Source organism: Chiloscyllium punctatum, chromosome 15 (genome assembly GCF_047496795.1).
Source record: "Chiloscyllium punctatum isolate Juve2018m chromosome 15, sChiPun1.3, whole genome shotgun sequence".
Classification (NCBI taxonomy): domain Eukaryota; kingdom Metazoa; phylum Chordata; class Chondrichthyes; order Orectolobiformes; family Hemiscylliidae; genus Chiloscyllium; species Chiloscyllium punctatum.
The window spans coordinates 36,638,360-36,659,029 of NC_092753.1; positions in this window are offsets into that span (position 1 = coordinate 36,638,360).

Genomic DNA, 20,670 nt, shown 5'->3' on the forward strand with positions numbered 1-20,670 from the left:
ACAGTCAGAAACTGATTCTCTGCTGTTGGATTACATATAAGACAGAGAGGAAAAAAAACATGCAAAAACTGAAGAGCAGCCAGGAGACATTTACTGCAGCTTCAACCCTGTTGAGAGTCCAACAGTAACTGCTGAAAGCTAACTAACAATCTTTGATCTGTGGGAGTTTGACCATACCCACTCAGGCTGCTTATATTGTTCTAACCTTTTTTAAAAAAAAGAACCCAAGGCCCCACAATTTGTTTATCTTCATATAGACTGCTCCCTGCCAATCCCCCAATTTCTCTGTAAAAGAAATCAGGACAAAACTTATGGGTGGCCTGGTGGCTCAGTGGCTAGCACTATTGCCTCACAGGACCTGGGGCACGTGTTCGATTCTGGCCTTGGGCGAGTGTCTGTGTGAAGTTTGCACATTCTCCCCATGTCTGCATGGGTTTCTTCTGGGTGCTCTAGTTTCTTCCCACAGTCGAAAGATATGCAGGTTAGGTGAATTGGCTATGCTAAATTGCCCAATGAGTTTCAGAGATGTTCATATTAGATTAGATTAGATTAGATTAGATTAGATTACTTACAGTGTGGAAACAGGCCCTTCGGCCCAACAAGTCCACACCGTCCCGCCGAAGCGTAACCCACCCATACCCCTACATCTACATTTACCCCTTACCTAACACTACGGGCAATTTAGCATGGCCAATTCACCTGGCCTGCACATCTTTGGACTGTGGGAGGAAACCGGAGCACCCGGAGGAAACCCACGCAGACACGGGGAGAACGTGCAAACTCCACACAGTCTGTCGCCTGAGGCGGGAATTGAACCCAGGTCTCAGGCGCTGCGAGGCAGCAGTGCTAACCACTGTGCCACCGTGCCGCCCACCAGGCCACCTGGTCATTAATCAGGGTAAATGTAGAGTAGTGGGATAGGGGAATGGGTCTGGGTAGGTTACTCTTTGGAGGGTCGGTGTAGACTTGTTGGGCTGAAGGGCCTGTTTCCACACTGTAGGGATTCTACACAAACACACCTCTTAAAGCCACAGTATCATCACAAGTCTTTCACTGAAACAAATACTGAAATATTAGATATATTTTTTTAACAATAAAACAGTTTATTAAGCAAAAGAAATGAAGATAAAACAGAACAAACCAATTTAGTTACAAATCACAAAATCACACATTTTGAAGCATGCAATAAAATACAATCCCATCTATCCAAAACTCACTTACTGACAGATGTCCAGAACACCCTTACACAGTGCCCCAAAACACTTTTTGTACAGTACTCCAATCAGAAGATACCTTTCTCTAATCTGAAAGGCTTAATTTAACTAAGACTTCAATATGTGATGTGGAAAATCTGATAGCCCTTCTCAGCTTCAAGTAGCCGCTTCAGGGTTTATCCAAACCCCTCTGGTCTAGGACTATATCTAAACTCCCAAATGTTATCTGTTTTTACTATCTTCTTTCTTTCTTAGAAGTACTGCATTAAACATGCATCTTCATGCAATACTTGAGCAGAACTGCCCCAAACTCAGACTAAAGCAAAAAACTTATTTCCAACTGGTAGTGCTTCTCCTAAGCTTTATGAAAAAAAAGGCCCAAATGTCTCCAAGTGAAACTTCAGTACTCAATTGTTGACCTTGCTCAGTTATAAACTCCCCTAATGTGAAGAAAACTGCGAAGGTCTGGAGATTGCTTCTCTATTAAGTTGTTTTAAAATAAATCACCATGGTGACAGAAATATTTAAAGCTTTACAGTCAGAAAGTCATAGAGATGTACAGCATGGAAACAGACCCTTTGATCCAATTCGTCCAGCCAAGCAGATATGCTAAACAAATCTAGTCCCATTTGCCAGCACTTGCCCAATTCCTTTCAACCTTTCCTATTCATATACCAATCCAGATGCCTTTTAAATGTTGCAATTGTACTAGACTCCACCACTTCCTCTGGCAGCTCATTCCATACGTGCACCACCCTCGGTGTGGATGGCACTGTGGCTCAGTGGTTAGCACTGCTGCCTCACAGCCCCAGGGTCCCAGCTTTGATTGTAGCCTCGGGTGACTGTCTGTGTGGAGTTTGCACATTCTCTCCGTGTTTGCGTGGGTTTCCTCTGGGTGCTCTGGTTTCCTCCCACAGTCCAAACATGTGCAGGTCAGGTGAATTGACCATGCTAAATTGCCCATATTGTTAGGTGCATTAGTGAGAGGGAAATGGGTCTGGGTGGGTTACTCTTTGGAGGGTCGGTGTGGACTTGTCGGGCCAAAGGGCCGGTTTCCACACTGTAGGGAATCTAATCTAAACTAAAAATATTGCCCCTTAGGTCCCTTTTACATCTTTCCCCTCTCACCCTAAACATATGACCTCTAGTTCTGGACTCCCTCACCTCAGGGAAAAGACCTTGTCTATTTATCTTATCCATGCCCCTCATGATTTTATAACATCTATAAGGTCACCACTCAGCCTCCGATGCTCCAGGTAAAATAGCCCCAGCTTATTCAACCTCTCGCTGTAGCTCAAATCCTCCAACCCTGGCAAAATGCTTGTAAATCTTTTCTGAACTCTTTCAAGTCTCATAAATTCCTTCTGATAGGAAGGAGACCAGAATTGCACGCAATATTCCAACAGTGGCCTAACTTATGTCCTGTACAGTCGCAACATGAACTCCCAACTCCTGTACTCAATACTCTGATTGACAAAAAAAGCATACCAAACCCCTTCTTCGCTATCCTATCTACCTGCGACTCCAACTTTCAAGGATGTATGAAGCTACATTCCAAGGTCTTTTTGTTCAGCAACACTCCCTAGGACCTGACCATTAAGTGTATAAGTTCTGCTAAGATTTGCTTTCCCAAAATGCAGCACCTCGCATTTGTCTAAATTAAACTCCATCAGCCACTCCTCAGCCCATTGGCCCATCAGTTGTGTCTGAGATAACTTTCTTCGCTGTCCATGACACCTTCAATTTTGGTGTCATCTGCAAACTTACTAACTATTCCTCCTAGGTTGACATCAAAATCATTTATATAAATGACAAGAAGTAGAAGACCCAGCACCAATCCTTGTGGCACTCCACTGATCACAGGCCTCCAGTCTGAAATGCAACCCTCCACCACCACCTCCCTCTGTCTTCTACTTTCGAGCCAGTTCTGTGTCCAACTGGTTAGTTTTCTCTGTATTCCATGAGATCTAACCTTGCTAATCAGTCTCCCATGAGGAACCTTGTCAAACGCCTTGCTGAAGTCCACATAGGGAAGTCCATATAGATCACATCTACCGTTCTATCAATTCTCTTTGTCACTTCTTCAAAGAACTAATCAAGTTTGTGAGACATGATTTCCCATGCCTTGCCTTTCCAAATACATGTACATCCTGTCCCTCAGGATTCCCTCCAACAACTTGCCCACCACCGAGGTCAGGCTCACTGGTCTATGGTGGCCTGGCTTGTCCTTACCACCCTTCTTAAATAGTGGCACCACGTTAGCCAACCTCCAGTCTTCTGGCACCTCACCTGTGACTATCAATGATACAAATATCTCGGCTAGAGGCCCAGAAATCACTTCTCTAGCTTTCCACAGAGTTCTCGGGTACACCTGATCAGGTCCTGGGGATTTATCCACTTTTATGGATTTTAAGACAGCCAACATCACCTTCTCTGTACTGTGGACATTTTTCAAGACATCACCATCTATTTCCCCACATTCTATATCTTCCATGTCCTTCTAAACATTGATGCAAAATACTCATTTAGTATCTCCCCCATCTCCTGCAGTTCCACATAGGCTGCCTTGCTGAAGGGCCCTATTGCCTCCCTAGTTACCCTTTTGTCTTTAGGTATTTATAAAACCTCTTTTGGATTCTCCTTAATCTGATTTGCCAAAGTTATCTCATGTCCCCTTTTTGCCCTCCTGATTTCCCTCTTAAGTATACTCCTACTTCCTTTATACTCTAAGGATTCACTCGATCTTTCCTGTCTAAACTTTACATATGCTTCCTTCCTTTTCGTGACCAAACCCTCAATTTCTTTAGTCATCCAGCATTCCCTATAGCTACCAGCCTTCCCTTTCACCCTGACAGGAATATACTTCGTCTGGATTCTTGTTATCTCATTTTTGAAGGCTTCCCATTTTCCAGCCGACCCTTTACCTGCGAACATCTGCCTCCAATCAGCTTTCGAAAGTTCTTGCCTAATATCGTCAAAATTGGCCTTTCTCCAATTTAGAACTTTAACTTTTACATCTGGTCTATCCTTTTCCATCACTATTTTAAAACGAATAGAATTATGGTCGCTGGCCCCAAAGTGCTCCTCCACTGACACCTCAGTCACCTGCCCTGCCTTATTTCCCAAGATTAGGTCAAGTTTTGTACCTTCTCTAGTAAGTACAGCCACATACTGAATCAGAAAATTGTCTTGTACGCACTTAAGAAATTCCTCTCCATCTAAACCTTTAACACTATGGCAGTCCCAATCGATGTTTGGAAAGTTAAAATCCCCTACCATAACTACCCTATTATTCTTACAGATAGCTGAGATCTCCTTACAAGTTTGTTTCTCAATTTCCCTCTGACTATTAGGGGGTCTATAATACAATCCCAATAAGGTGATTAACCCTTTCCTATTTCTCAGTTCCACCCAAATAACTTCCATGGATGTATTTCTGGGAGTATCTTACCTCAATGTAGCTGTAATGCTATCCCTTATCAAAAAATTCCACTTCCCCTCCTCTCTTGCCTCCCTTTCTATCCTTCCTGTAGCATTTGTATCCTGGAACATTAAGCTGCCAGTCCTGCCCATCCCTGAGCCACACTTCTGTGATTGCTATAATATCCCAGTCCCATGTTCCTAACCATGCCAAGAGTTCATCTGCCTTCCCTGTTGGGCCTCTTTCATTAAAACAAATGCAGTTTAATTTATCAGTCCTGCCTTGTTCTCTGCTTTGTCCCTGCCTGCCCCGAATGTTTGACTCGCTCCTTTTCCCAACTGTACTAGTCTCAGATTGATCACTTTCCTCACTATTTCCCTTCAGAATCTCATCCTTTTCCCTTCCTGTGTCATTCGTTTCAACGTGTACAATGACCTCCTGCTGTCCCTCTCCCCTGTGAGCACATTCTACACCCTCTCTGAGACATCCTTGATCCTGGCAACAGGGAGGCAACACACCATTCTGATTTCTCACTGCTGGCCACAGAGACTCCTGCACTACCTGCCTTACCCCTCCTACCTTTCCTGGAGTTAACCCATCCACCTGACTGTATTTGCAGTTTTTCTCCCTTCCTATAACTGCCATCAATCACACCCCGTAGCACGTGTAAATTCCTTATTGCCTCAAACTATTGTTTCGTCTGATCAATGCAATCTGATAGGATTCGCAACTGAAGACACTTCCTGCAGACATAATCTTCAGTAACATGGAAGCTCCCCCTAGACTCCCACATTTGACAGGAAGAGCACATCACTCTGCTGAAGGCCATCTTTGCTCCTTCACCGTCTACAGACCCAGAAAATAGTACCGTCTTACTGCTCTTAAAAAAAAATCACTGCTTCAGGTTAACTTAATACTTATGGTTAATACTTTAAGAATTTAATCAAGAGACAGATCTCAACAAAACATATAATCAAGGAAGAACCCTACTCTATATTGTAGATTTACAGCAAGGTTACACTTTAACACTATGCACTTATCAGCTCCCATGCTGTGCGCTCTCCTACAGAGGTTCCTCCAAGGTCAGCTATGAATTTCGCTGTTTGTTTAACTTTTTCTATACCCACTCCGATATCCAGAGATACTTGAACTCAAACAGCAAAGGTGGTAACTGTGCAGATTCATTGGTGTGTCAGACAGCAGCGTAGGATTTTTTTCTGATCATATGGTCACTGCCTTTGTCTGTCTCGTCCTTTCTAAAATGCCATTGTTTTGATTTCTTTTCCCACAAAGTTCCAAAACAGTGCAACAGCTTATAGAACAGTAATTCCTGCTCCTGGAATTCAAGGAACACACCTCCAACACCGAAAATACCTCAGAAAAGGAGCAGCTTACATGTACAATTTTTCCCATCCTCCATCTTGGATTAAAACCGTAAAACCTTCATTAAAACCTTCAGGAACACAGAATTCAAAATTCATAAATCAAAACTTTAAATCTGATGATATTGAAATGTATACATAGATCACACTTGCCACATTCTAGCTGCCATTATCAAGGTGAAGCTGACAGTTTTTGGCATTCCCTCCATGGAGTCCAGAGGGGTGGTCGTTGTCAATGATCTCCCTTCCATGCCCTCGCATTACATATTACTTTCCCCACTGTATCTCAAATTTTGCTTCCCCCATCACCATCCATGTCCTGACCCCAACTTATGCTTCTGCTGTCCCTTCTGCATCTTGAATGGCCTCACCTTATCACCACAGAGTAGGCGTATTCTCCCCAGCCCCAGTCTTCCAGTGGTTAATGTAGGACCCCCAGCTCTGAGTGCATGCCAGCTTTATAACCAATGTTAACAATCAGTCCAAATGACTGACCAGATCACTGACTGACCTTGCAGATCCCATGCTGCTGAGGTGCAATTCCCTGACTGCTTCTTTTAACCCAACTGGACTGGACTCCCCAGACCCTAGTTGGATGTATCCCTGTGGCCTTGAGAAAGGCCTCCCCTTAACATCTCATGTGATTCTTCCAGATTTACCGCTATAGCCCATGTTCTACCTGTTAAACCTCACATATCAGTTCATAATTCAAAGGTACACACATCAAAAGGTAAAACAACAGCAAATCTATTCCTTGCCATTCTGAGTTCTACTTTCTACAGCACTCCTATCGATTGTTATGGATGACTATTTGATTTTGTATGGCTTGAAAGAATGGATAACATCAGTCTTCAATGTGATGTAGCAGTTGTAGGAGGAGTTGTTAGTGAGTCAGCTTTAAGGACGTGATACAGCTCTCTGACAGTTATCTGTTCAGAGATGACATAGCTCTGTTAAGCCCAAGTTGAACTGACTTCATCTTAAATGAGTCACTTAGTAAATGTGAGTGCATGCACAATGCAAAAGAGGCCAAGCCTGTGTTCCTTGTCCCATCATGATAGATTCAAAACTGCAACTCTATTGGAACTCCCATGCTGTCCATTTTGTTTTCTGCAAGTGAACTGGCATTTAGGAACCAGAATATTATTGGAAAATGAGAGGGCAATTAATCTGGCAGGCCATTCAAGAGATCAAGTCAAACATCAACAGGAAGTAACACACCAATGAAACAAAAGTGAATTAAAGTAAATAGAACATTTTACTTTATTTCTACCAAGATCTTTATGAAATAACTTTTAAAGGACCAGGCCATTCTAATCAATTTTAAGCTTTGTGAGAGTAATCAGCACTCTAAGCAGAGTGCTGATCAGAATTCTGATCCCCTATGTCCAATTCCATGATTTGTGCTCTGAAAAAGACAAATTCCATGCCAATCGCAGAGTTGGAGAGAGGAATATGTTGATTTCACATGGAATTATACACCAGTGTAATATTGAACTGTGTTTAGAACCTGTCCAGGCAATATTGAGCTTTCAATTGAATTTGCAGCCTCATATCATTTTAATTTAAACTAAAAACTTTTCAGCTATAGATTTCGTAGCAGGGACCCATGCCGTTTTAGCTATAGTCCAAATATTCAAATGTGTAAAATCTTGAACAACTACAAAATAGTCTCAAGAAAAACTATCTCAAAGCTGAAGTAAAAACAAATCAGTTAAACCATTTGGCAAACTCACAGGGTTGGCAGGCTGGAGAGAATGTTCATCTTCTTTTCGATATACATGTACCAATTATACAAGGGTTGATGAAACAATTACAGGCTTCTTCATTTAAAGATAAGACTGCAGTTCGACTTGCATAAGAGACTATGTATAGTGCATCTAATTCCTATTCCTGCTGCTTGCTGACTGACTACAAGTCACGAAAGTAAAACATTTTACCTCTCGAACTACTGCCAACTAATCTTCCAGGAAAACAAGTTACCACTGCCACCACTATTTTTGTTTTCATCATCAGCAAACATATCAATCATACACAACACTATTGCTGTTTTGTTAAAATTTCAAATAAGACTCTTTACAAATAGAGTAACCTGGAAAACCAAATGTAATGCAATTTATTCCTACTCCTGCTGTTTACAGACTGATTTATTGACTGGGACTAATATATCACATAAATAAAGGCAAAATACTGCAGATGCTGGAAATCTGAAACAAACACAGAGAATGCTGGGAAAGCACAGCCAGTCTGGCAGCTTCTTTGGAAATCTATACACTATAGCACATCCTGTCAATTTGGTATTGATTGACAGCATTTAAGAGTGAGCTGCTTAAATGTGTATGTCATCATATCACAGCATAATGTACGTTCTGGATCTGAGGCGTAATGTGGAATTAAGTCTCAAAGCTGATATATTACTTGCCTTGCCATGATTTCCTTTGATAGTTTATTCTTTTTCATGAAGACAGGAAAAGATGAATGACATAAAATTAGCTCAGTGGGATCTAACAAAATATGCACAACTTCCTTTGAAAACAAAAACAGGAGGGTAAACTGGTAATCCAGACATGAAGAGGACTGATTTTAATTAACAAAAGTGAATTGTTCATTCATGTTGTCAATGATTGTACTTAAATTAATTCCAATTATTGATGACCTCTCAGCTAATTTTTGCGTTGATTTTAATGATGTTGAAAAGGCCTTGGATTCCTGATGACCAAGACATGGCAATCAGAAACATTAATTGGTAACTAGGATCCTAATGAGAAAAAAATACTCTAGATGGCAATTTTCAGATCATTCAATGTTAAGTCTGCCTATGTGATCACTGGAAGTTGCTGTCTGATTTGCACATAAATAACCGACATACCTTATTTTTACAGCAAAATGAGCACAATCCCTTTGGGTCTCTCAAGAAAACAGACTAATCTACAAGATCAGAAGAGTAATTCTAATTTTATTTCGGTGCAACTAATAACAAAATGTCAACAGCTTTTTTTAAATTTTAAACCATTGACTCATGGAGCTAAAAACAAATTTCGTTGCTCAAAGATTTTAAAAATACATTGCTGTGTATCTGTTATGATTGATTTAATCTTCATTTTATAATGCCATTTAGTCACCTCTTGATAAAGATGGAAAACAGGTGCAAGGCATAATCAAAGACATAAAAGAACTTTCAACACTTGTATGGTAAAGAAAGTGAAATGCAAAGTTAGCTAATCATATCAATATAAGTAGACTTAAATAGTAATATTTTAAAATGTTACATATTTAATATAAACCTGCAACCTTCTTTTAATATACATCAATTTCAAGGTATATTTCACATCCATTTCCTCCCAAAGGCTACTGTGATGCTCCAGAATTAATGATACAACATGTACAAAACCCAGAGTCCCATGAGCTTAACTTAGAATCACGTCCTTTACCCTAAATCCTAAATCCCCTTCCTTCAAGTGTCTTTTATAGTCTGACCATTTTTCCAAATTCTTCAAGATTCTGACACCTGAGCTGTTAAACACAGATGACAATATTCCAGTCACAATTCTTGAAGCTAATCTGTCAGCAGTCTGACATGCCAGAGTGCCTTTTGGACTATTATCAGATCCTGAAACATTAATCCCAGTGTACATTTTGAAAATTTAAATGTACTTTGCACTCTCCACAAGCGCTTTAACATCCTGAAAATACTTTTCTTGCCTCTTCCAGCCACCCAATAAGTTTTCCTACCATAAACCCCCTGTTTCACCTCCCATCTACATGCTTGCTTTGAGATCTCCACTGGCTGGTTTAAGTTAAAAGATAAATATACTCCACAGTGAATTAAAACATAGCAATTGAATTGCATACAACATTGGATCATTTGCAGTTGTGTCATGAGGAGAAGACTATCAGATATTTTGAGTCATTTCACAGTGGTGGCTTGCTGTGTGAGTTGGTTAATGTCCAAGACGAAAGTGTCATCTGATTTTACAACTTCCTGAAGCAGGGTTTTGTTGGGGGCTATATACTCAATTTTGCAATAAAGTCATTTTTCATGGTAGCTCCACCTTTCGTCACCATTTTTGTTTTGGTGTTAAATTGGAATAATTTGGTGGTGAAGCAGGGTAAATTAACATTCAAATTATAGTAGCTCACATTTTTCTTTGTATTTGTGGCTTACATCCTTAAAAAATGTTTGCACCTCATCCATTATCACTTATCTAATTCTTATTCCTTTCAAGCCTCATTAATGTCTGTGTTATTATTTGATTTTTCGGGTGCTTCAGTGCAAACTAGTCAATACACTGATTCTTCCCAACCAAATTTTCATTTCTCATTACCTGGGTTTTTGCAATTATTTGTGAACAGATACATTTAGGTTCAATTGCAATGATCATTTTTGTGTCAAAATTAACTTCCACTGACACGTCAAAATTTGTTTTTATTTGAATGCAATCTGCGTTTAGTGGTGCTTTTCCTTTTGCATTCTATAATTCTGTTCATTCGTTTGCAAAAATTGTAAATCAGTGGTCTTGAACAGAGTTGATGTTTCACTGGATATGTTACTGTAGCTGGAACATAAGAATTAGAATAAACCATTCAGCTCCTCAAGCCTGTTCTGCCATGCAACAAGTATATATTCATAGATTAAAGACTTAAAAACATTTGCTAATGAGTGTTTACTTATACAGATCTTTCATGTTTTAATCTATATTACAACTCTAGCAGTATTCAGTAATTATCTATTATATCTGTAACACACATTAGGTGAAATTTTCCCATTTTCAGTTAGCGCTTTATTGAGCAAAAGTTATGGTTCCCAATATACCATGGTTTGGAGTGACTTTTCTCATCTTCATCTGGAAGCAATAGCTGGTGATATTATTGCTAGACCAGTGGTCTAAAGACCCAGATAATATTCTGAAGACCTGAGTTCAAATTCCACTATGGGAAATGGTGGAATTTGAATTCAATAGAAGTATGGAATTCAAACCCTTCCATCATCAGGTAAAATCTAATTGGTTGCCTAATTTGTGGGTGGCATGGTGGCACAGTGGTTAGCACTGCTGCCTCACAGCGCCAGAGATCCGGGTTCAATTCCCGCCTCAGGCGACTAACTGTGTGGAGTTTGCACGTTCTCCCTGTGTCTGCGTGGGTTTCCTCCGGGTGCTCCGGTTTCCTCCCACAGTCCAAAGATGTGCAGGTCAGGTAAATTGGCCATGCTAAATTGTCCATAGTGTTAGGTAAGGGGTAAATGTAGGGGTATGGGTGGGTTGCGCTTCGGCGGGGCGGTGTGGACTTGTTGGGCCGAAGGGCCTGTTTCCACACTGTAAGTAATCTAATCTAATCTAATCTAATCTAATGCCTCTTAGGGAAGGGAAACTGGCATGCATATCGGCTCAGGCCCATGTATAACTGCAGAACCACAGTAAAGTCAGTGATACTTGTTATGGAACAGGCTAGCCCAGACCCTAACTTTGCTCATTGTTTTAAGCAGGTGCAATGTGGATATTCCAGGAGTGATGCAGTTTGCCCAACCACTTAGTTTTAAAGAGAATGGAATTTATGTGCAATATTACCGAATGAAACACAAATAAAAGAGAACAGAATATAGAATAACTTAACCTATCCAAAACCCAACAGACTCTCCCAACTTAATAATTCTGTTCTAAATTCCTGCAGAAATCCTCAAAAACATCTCTTGGCGAAAAAGGTAAGATCAAACACAGGGTCTTACCGGAAAGAGAGAGAGAGATAGCAGCATGGAACACACTCTTCCATGTAGCTGTTTCTTGGACCAGCAGCCTCAAATTGAACTGACTGCTTTCTGTAAACAGCCAGACTGCTAAAAATCCAAACCAAACCAGAAAAAAGCTGAGCTGGGAGAATTGGCCACTCCCCTTTCATTGGACGTGTGTTTTTGTTTTAACTTGAAAGCCTTTTGCCTGAGGCAATATTTATTATCTATCATCAAATTGGCCCTAAAATCCTTCAAACCTAGATATTTTTGGAATCGCTGCTTTTACAACCTCACTAGAAAAAAAAGCCAAGGACAACATAACCTTGTTAAAGGAGCAGCAGCACAAAACACTGAACTGCTCTCTGAAATTCAAGCATCAACTGCTAGAAGATCTCAAAAGGAATGGTCTACCTGGCATTGACCATGATCAATTCCTCAGATACTGATGTAGTCCATGTTCAAGTGCAACAAGACCTGGACAATATCCAATGATCATCTCCAATAAAAGACAATCTAACCACTGCCCCTGACATTTGATGATGTGATCATCACTGAACATTTTGTGGATTACCATTGACCAGAAATTCATCTGCACTTGCCACACAAACATAGTGGCTACAAGGGAGGTCAGAGGCTTGGAATACTACAAAGAGTAACCCACTCCTTGACTCCGCACAGCTGTCCACCATCTACAAGGTAAAAGTTAGTAGCATGATGGAATATTCCCCACTTACCTAAATGAGTATAGCTTCATTAGTATTCAGGAGGCCTGACACCATCCCACTAGATTGGTACCACATCCACAAGCACTTATTCCCTTCACCACCAATGCTCAGTAGTAGCAGTGTGTATTATCTAGATGATGCAATGCAGAAATTCACCAAAGGTCCTTAGACAACATCTTCCAAATCCAAAACCATTCCCACCTGGAAAGACAAGGGCAACAAATACATGGAAGCACTGGTCTTTGTTAGTTCCCTTCGAAGCTATGTATCATCCTGACTTGGAAATATACTGCTGTTCCTTCACTGCCAGTAGGTCAAAATCTTGGAATTGCCTCCCAAAGGGTCCACCTACCATTTATGGACAACAGCAGTTCAACAAAGCAGCTCACCACCATCTTTAAGGGCAACTAGGAATGGGCAGAAAATGTTGGTCAGTCAGCAACACTCATGTTTCACAACAGAATTCTTAAAAATGCAATCGGGGGACTTGAACCCATGTCCCCAAAGCACTAAGCTAGACCTTTGCTATACCAGCATTCCCTCATTATACAGATTGGGCTATTGAGAAGCATTCACTGCTGTACTTTCCATGCGCTCATACATTTTCAAAAAGTGGCCAATGAAGGTCAGGAACTAGAGGACAGCAGTGGCATCAAATGTTTGAGATATATGAGGCATCGATAAAAATATTCATCACCATTGTTGACTATTACCTGTATCCCAGAGTGAAGTGAGAAGTGTCACATTGGACTGAATATGTCGAAATCGCATGAGTCAAATGACTAAACTCAATCAAATGACAGATCAAGGAGGAAAGATACTGCGTTGAGGATACGCAGAAATTAACTGAAGGTAACCTTGAACCAGAAAGGTAACAAAGCACAGTAAAGAGATTGATCTGCTTGACATTCTGAAACCAACTTTGCTACGCATCAGACAGACACCAAGGTTTCACTAGGAGAAGGCTTAGCAAATTCAATTTATACCAGTTATTATTTCCTTACCATTTATTCACAAACCGGCAGTAGGGATATCCTTGCCAGCTAACTATGTGTCATGGAAAGTTAATTCCTGCTCGTTATATACTATCTTCTGTCCATTGATTCAAGTAGTTTAGGACTAAATTACTTCAGCTGTCCTGTCACATTCCCATCACAAATCCAGCTATATTTCAGCTCAGGATAAGACTGGGATTGAATTGCACCACTTGCGCTCCATTCCCAATCTAACTTTACAGCTTCTATTCAGAGAAACGTAGTAACAGGAGTAGGCCATTCAGCCTATCGAGCCTGCTCTGCCAGTCAATTAGATCATTACTGACTTCCTCCCTTAATCTGCTTTCTAGCACTACCTCCATATCCCTGAATGTCATTAGGCTCCAGAAATGTATTGATTTCTGTCTTGAATTTCTCAATGATTGAACTTTGATACCTGTCTGAGTTAGAGAACCTCAGGTTCACCATCCTGTGATGAAACTCCTGCTCGACTTGAACTTAAACCACCTATCCCCTACTTTGTGATTATATCCTCCTGTTCCATATTGACCAGCCAAGGATACCATCTGATAAAATCCATTCTAGCATGCCCTGTAAGAATTTTAAAGGTTTCAATAAGATCGCTTCTTGGTGTTCTAAACACTGTTTCCATTCTGAAGGGTGAATAAATGGGACATCAATCCCTTGCCCAACTTATTGAAAGGTAATATGAACTCCAGTGTACGGAAGCCCAATTTATTCAGGCTGCTATCACAGCACCATGGAGGCTCAGTGGTTAGCACTGCTGCCTCACAGCGCCGGGGCCTGGGTTTGATTCCCACCTCGGGTGGCTGTCTGTGTGGACTTTGCACATTCTCCCCGTGTCAACGTGGGTTTACTCCAGGTGTTCTGGTTTCCTCTGATAATCAAAAGATGGGCAAGTCAGGTGAATTGACCATGCTAAATTGCCCTTTGTGTTCATCAGGGTTAAATGTAAGTAGGGAAATGGGTGGGTTACTTTTTGGAGGTTTGGTGTGGTCTTGTTGGGCTGAAGATCCTGTTTGCCTGCTGTAGGGAATCTAATCTAGAAAAAAAAACACCTTTTCATTCCAGGGACAAATTTCATGAACCTTCACTCCACCACCCTAATCAAATATAACCTTTTGTAATTGTGAAGATGAAAGCTACACACAGCTTTGGACTCACCAAAACCCTGTACAATTTTAGTAAACCTTCTTGAATCCTGTACTCTCATCCCTTGCAATAAAGACCAATGTACCACTTGCCTTCCTAACTACTAGAATCTACATGCTAACTTTCTGTATTCCTTGTACAAGTACAATCAAGTCCTTTTGAACATCAACACATATAAGCTTCACACCTTTTATTCGCAAGACCAATAAAAGTAATAAAACTTTTTGGAAACTGAATAAATCAAGAAGATAGATTTAAATTTATATGGCACATTTCATACCTTCTCAATGTCCTAGCACACATCACAGCCAATACAATAAAAGTGAATGGTGTACACAGTAAGGAATCATTATGCAAAGTGATAAGAATTTACAAATTCACTAATAAGTTTGGAGCAGGATAAGGCAACTTGGTCCCCTCAGCCTGCTGTGTCATTCTGTAAGATTATGGCTGATCTGATTACTCCACATTGTCAATTATCCCCTATCATTCCCCTCCCCAACCCCCCACCCCCACCCCCCGCCCACCGTTGCTTACCAAGAATCTAACTATCTCTGCCAAAATTATTCAAAATTGTTCTTTCCACTACCCTGTGAGAAAGAGAGCTCGAAAAACTTGCAACTTCCTCTGAGGAAAAAAATATTTTTATGTCTGTCTTAAACTGATGACTGCGTATTGTCAACAATGAATCCTCAATCTACAATCTCTCATAACACTTCAAGACCCCTCAGGGTCTTTGGTTTCAGTTATGTTGCTTCTGATTCTTTTCACCTTTAGCAGATGCAAGCCCAGTCTGTCTGACCTTTCCTCAAAATATAACCCCTCCTTTCTAGGTTGTAGTCTTTACTGAATTGCTTCTAATATATTTACACCCTTCCTTAAGTAAGATGACTGACACTAAAATAATACTCCAAATGTGGTTTCACCAGAATAACTGAAATACAGCCTCCATATTTTTGTATTCAATTTTCCTTTCAAAGGCATTCAATTAGCTTTGCTAATTAAAGATAACACTGGCAGTTTAACAGTTTAACAGTGTGAAACAAGTGATACTGAAGATGTGAATTTAGAGATGACAGTGAGAAGGTTAGAGCAAAGGAAATCATTCTGGGTTTGTTGAGTTGCTGTGTGTTATTGGATCTGTGGAGCCTGGTCAAGTTGTGGTTCTGCAGTTCTTGGAGATGAAGGAGATGGCACTTATCGCCTGTGCCACACATCCCACACAACAAGATGGACCAGTTGACTTGAATGATTACAGACCCAAAGGATCCCTGTCTGCTGGCTTCAATCATAACCAAGAGAATTTGGCAGTTTTCATCAGAGACTCTCTGGTTTCTTCTTCTGCCCAGCATCCTGCCTGGGTGAAAACTGGTACTGATTGCTCATAACCCTGCCAAACTATAATAAAGATATCAGCAAGAAATGCATAGAAATTATGAGAAAAATGAAAATGAAAAACGTTTGCCTCCCAGAGTGATGCTGAACTGTGTAGATTTAATGGTGCTTTTAAAAAGCTGCACAGAAATTTTCAAGAGGTTTGGTTATGTACAGACTTTACACTAATGCTTGCACCTATGGATATGAAAGTGAGAATACGCAGGAGACTTCCAAATACTTCCCTCTAGAAGTCAGAGGAAGGTTAATTTTTTTTCTTCAAAGTCCAAGAGTGATGTAACTCATATTGAGAATTTTGACGCCTCAAATCCATAAAAGTTGCACAGAAAGTATTCCTTTTACAATTCTTTCATGGGATGAAGGCATCACTATCTAGTCCAGCTTTTATTGTCCATTCCTAATTGTCTTTGCAAAATACTGGTGAGATGCCTTCCTTGAACCACTGCGCTCCTTTTCATACTGTTTTGTTACAACTCAGTAAGGTGCCAGGACCATTTTGTAGGGCAGTTAAGTATCAAGAATATTCCTATGGGTTTGGAATTGCACTCAAACAAGATCAGGTAAGGACGGCAAATTTGTTTTCCTGAAGCAACTTGAGTGAATCAGAGCGGTTTTTATAAGAATCAATGTCCAAGTTTTCATTGTCACATAGAACTAGATTTATATTCCAGATTGAGTAAGTTAATTTGAAACCAAATTCCAAAATATTAGCCTGCACCTCTGAATTGTTCATCCAGTGACATTACTATAATGTCATAACCTCAACTGCCAAACCAGCTTGCAAACTTGGGCAAAAGTTAAGAATTTTGGCGGATGGTGTGCAGTGAAAACTCTGACCAAAAAATGCTGCTTCATTTGACATCAGATTTATAGGGCTTAATTTCACCATAAATTGTCTGTGTGTGAAATTCACCGAGTTTCTCTCCACATGCTTCAGCGAGTCATCTCACAGGCCTTTCCACTACTCACCTTATTGTGAATGCACCACTCCCATGCTTTAGTCCATTCACCAGCAGCAGAAACATTTGGAATTCGCAGTGCAAGCACTATATTTAAAGCCAAGCTGGGCAGCAGGTCAGACACTGTCAGCCAGGAATAACCCTTTTACAGTACACACAGTGGGAGGGAAATGAAACAAAAAGCTTCTGTGCACACATAGGTGGCACAGGAGTCAAACACATAGCTTTTTTACATCATCATCTAACTAGCTGTCAAAAAAGCTGAAGCTATAAGAGTAAAACGATAGAGGCTGCCTTCCTTAGTGCCACACCATATTAGAGCCCTGTCTGAAGGAGAATACACTTTTTGTGATGCCCAGCATACTATAACACCATGTCATTGTTCGATGTAGGAGCATCAGTTGCCAGAAAGCCTTTAAAAAAGTTGGGAATGAAAACTTTTATTAAACAACAGGAAAAGTGAAGACAGGACAAATAAAATGCTACATTTGCACCTGGAACCAAACAGGAGTTGATACATTTTCAAGCATGACAATTCTACAGTCAACAAAGTCTAGTTTGGCTTGCTGCACTCAAAGCTGTGTAACTTTATCATGCTGAAGATGATGTTCCTGCCGTTGATCTCTCAGCTCTTTGGTATCCATCACATCCCCCTTCTATCTGCTCCAGTTATGGAGAGAACGGCATGTTAGGATTATGTGACATACTCAGTCTGGACTGCACTATAAATACTTCCCAGATTGATCCAAGCATCAGAATGTCTCCAGAAAACGTATTGTCTGCTCACCATGAGGGCCTAGGTGGAAGATGGGATATATTTTATGTTTGGCCTCAGTCAGGAGGTTGTGTATCAGAGGCATTAGCAATAGTTGCAGAGGGTAGTCCTTGTCTCCCAGTAACTGTCCTTGCAGCATCAGACCCTTGAAATTGAGACAGAATCTAAGAATCTCCAGAGGATAGGCATCATGGCAGCTCCCAGAGTACTTATGCATATTCTGAGATGTGGGACTGATGGTCACAGATGATTTGTATGGTGATGGAATGAAATCCTTTTCTACTGATAACCTCAACTACATTATGAAGGGGCTCTCTCCACGCAATATGTGTATATTCTATTATGCCTTGAACCTGGGGAAGCCAGTTATGTTGCCAAAGACTGCGCTGCAACCCTGACCTGGGCAGGGAGAAATGACATGATGTAGAGTGACCTTGCACAAAGTGTCACAACCTTGATGCGTTTGTGGGTTGGGAATTAAGAGATTCAAAACAGGTCCCAAGTGGATCCTTGGAATCAGCCAGTTGCAAAGAATTTAGCAAAATATCCCCTCGGATAGGATGGTCGTTTGCTATTTCAGGTCGCAGGTCCCACCCAGCATTTCGCACAGTTTAGACTTAGTTCAGTCCTGGTTAAATCTCAATCTGCACCAACACTGCAGCTTGCTCATCTGGAGGAAATAGCAACAAGGGGCACCAATATCCTGGGCGTGAGGTTTGCTAGAGCTGTTCAAGAAGGTTTAAACTAGATTGGCAAAGGGGTGGGCCCTGAGCTATGGAGCAGATGATGGAGTAGGTCGTGAACAGCCAGATACAGTGTGCAGAGAGTCTGTGAGGAGGGATAGGCACTTGACAGGACAAAGGCGCAGTCAATGTGATGGGTTGAAGTGTGTCAATTTTAATGCAAGTAGTATCAGGAATAAGGGTGACGATCTCAGAGCATGGATCAGTACTTGGAAATATGATGTTGTTGCCATCATGGAGACTTGGATATCACAGTGGCAGGAATGGCGGTTGAATGTTCCAGGGTTTAGATGTTTTAAAAGGAATGGCGGGGGGGAGGTAAAAGAGGTGGAGGAGTAACATTGCTAATCAGGGATAGTATCACAGCTGCAGAAAAGGGAGATCGTTGAGGGGGTTTGTCTACAGAGTCAGTATGGGTCGAAATCAGAAGCAGGAAAGGAGTAGTCACTTTATTGGGAGTTTTCTATACACCCCCAATAGCATTAGGGACACATAGGAGCAGATTGAAAGGCAGATTTTGGAAAGCTGCAGAAGTAACAAGGTTGTTGTCATGGGTGACTTTAACTTCCCTAATATTGATTGGAACCTCTTTAGTTCAAATAGTTTAAATGGAGCAGTTTTTGTCAGGCATGTCCAGGAAGGGTTCCTGACACAATATGTAGTTCGGTCAGCTGGAGGGGAGGCCATATTGGATTTGATGCTTGGCGACGAACCATGCCAGATATCAGATCTCTCAGTGGGAGAGCATTTCGGTGATAGTGATCACAACTCCCTGTCCTTTACTATACTCATGGAGAGGGATAGGAGGGGGATTACAATGCTATTAGGCAGGAACTGGGGTGCCTAAATTGGGAACAACATTCTCAGGGAAATACATGACAGAAATGTGTAATTTGTTTAGGAAGCACCTGCTGATAGTGCTGGATAGGTTTGTCCCACTGAGGCAAGGAAGGGATGGTAGGATGAAAGAACCTTGGGTGACAAGTGATGTGGAACATTTAGTCAAGAGGGAGAAGGAAGCTTACTTAAGGTTGAGGAGGCAAGGATCAGACAGGGCTTTAGAGGGATACAAGGTAGCCAGGAAGAAACTGAAGAATGGACTTAGGGGAGCTAGAAGGGGGCATGATAAACCTTTCGTGGGTAGGATTAAGGAAAGCCCGCAAGGCATTCTACACTTATGTGAGGAACAAGAGGATGGCCAAAGTGAGGGTAGGTCCGATCAGAGATAGTGGAGGGCACTTGCGCCTGGAGTCAGAGGAAGTAGGGGAGGTCCTGAATGAATACTTTGCTTCAGTATTCACAATTGAGAGGGATCTTGACAGCATGAAACAAACTAATATGCTAAAACAGGTTGATGTTAGGAAGGAGGATGTGCTGAAAATTTTGAAAAACATAGGGATAGATAAATCCCCTGAGTCAGATGGGAAGCGAAGGAAGAGATTGCTGCACCTTTGGTGATGATCTTTGCATCCCTGTCCACTGGAGTAGTGCCAGATTATTGGAAGGTGGCAAATGTTATTTCCTTTTTCAAGAAAGGAAATAGGGATAATCCTGGAAATTACAGAGCAGTCAGCCTTACGTTAGTGGTGGGCAAAGTATTGGAGAGGATTCTGAGAGACAGGATTCATAATTACTTCGAAAACTATAGTTTGATTAGAGATAGTCAGTATAGCTTTGTTAGGGTCAGGTCATGCCTCACAAACCTTATTGAATTCTTTGAGGATGTTACAAAACAGGTTGATAAAGGTAGGTCAGTGGATGTGGTGGACATGCATTTTCGCAAGGCATTTGATAAGGTTCCCCGTGGTAGCCTGATTCAGAAAGTAAGGAGGCATGGGATACAGGGAAACCTGTCTGTCTGGATACAGAATTGGCTGGCCCATAGAAGACAGAGGGTAGTGGTGGATGGAAAGTATTCAGCCTGGAGATCGGTGACCAGTGGTGTCCCGTAGGGGTCTGTTCTGGGACCTCTGCGCTTTGTGATATTTATCAATGACTTGGATGAGGAAGGGTAGGTTAGTAAGTTTGCCAATGACACAAAGGTTGCTGAAGTGGTGGGTAGTGTGGAGGCTATTGTAGGTTGCAATGAGACATTGACAGGATACAGACCTGATAAGTAGCAGATGGATTTCAACCTGGAAAAGTGTGAAGTCATTCACTTTG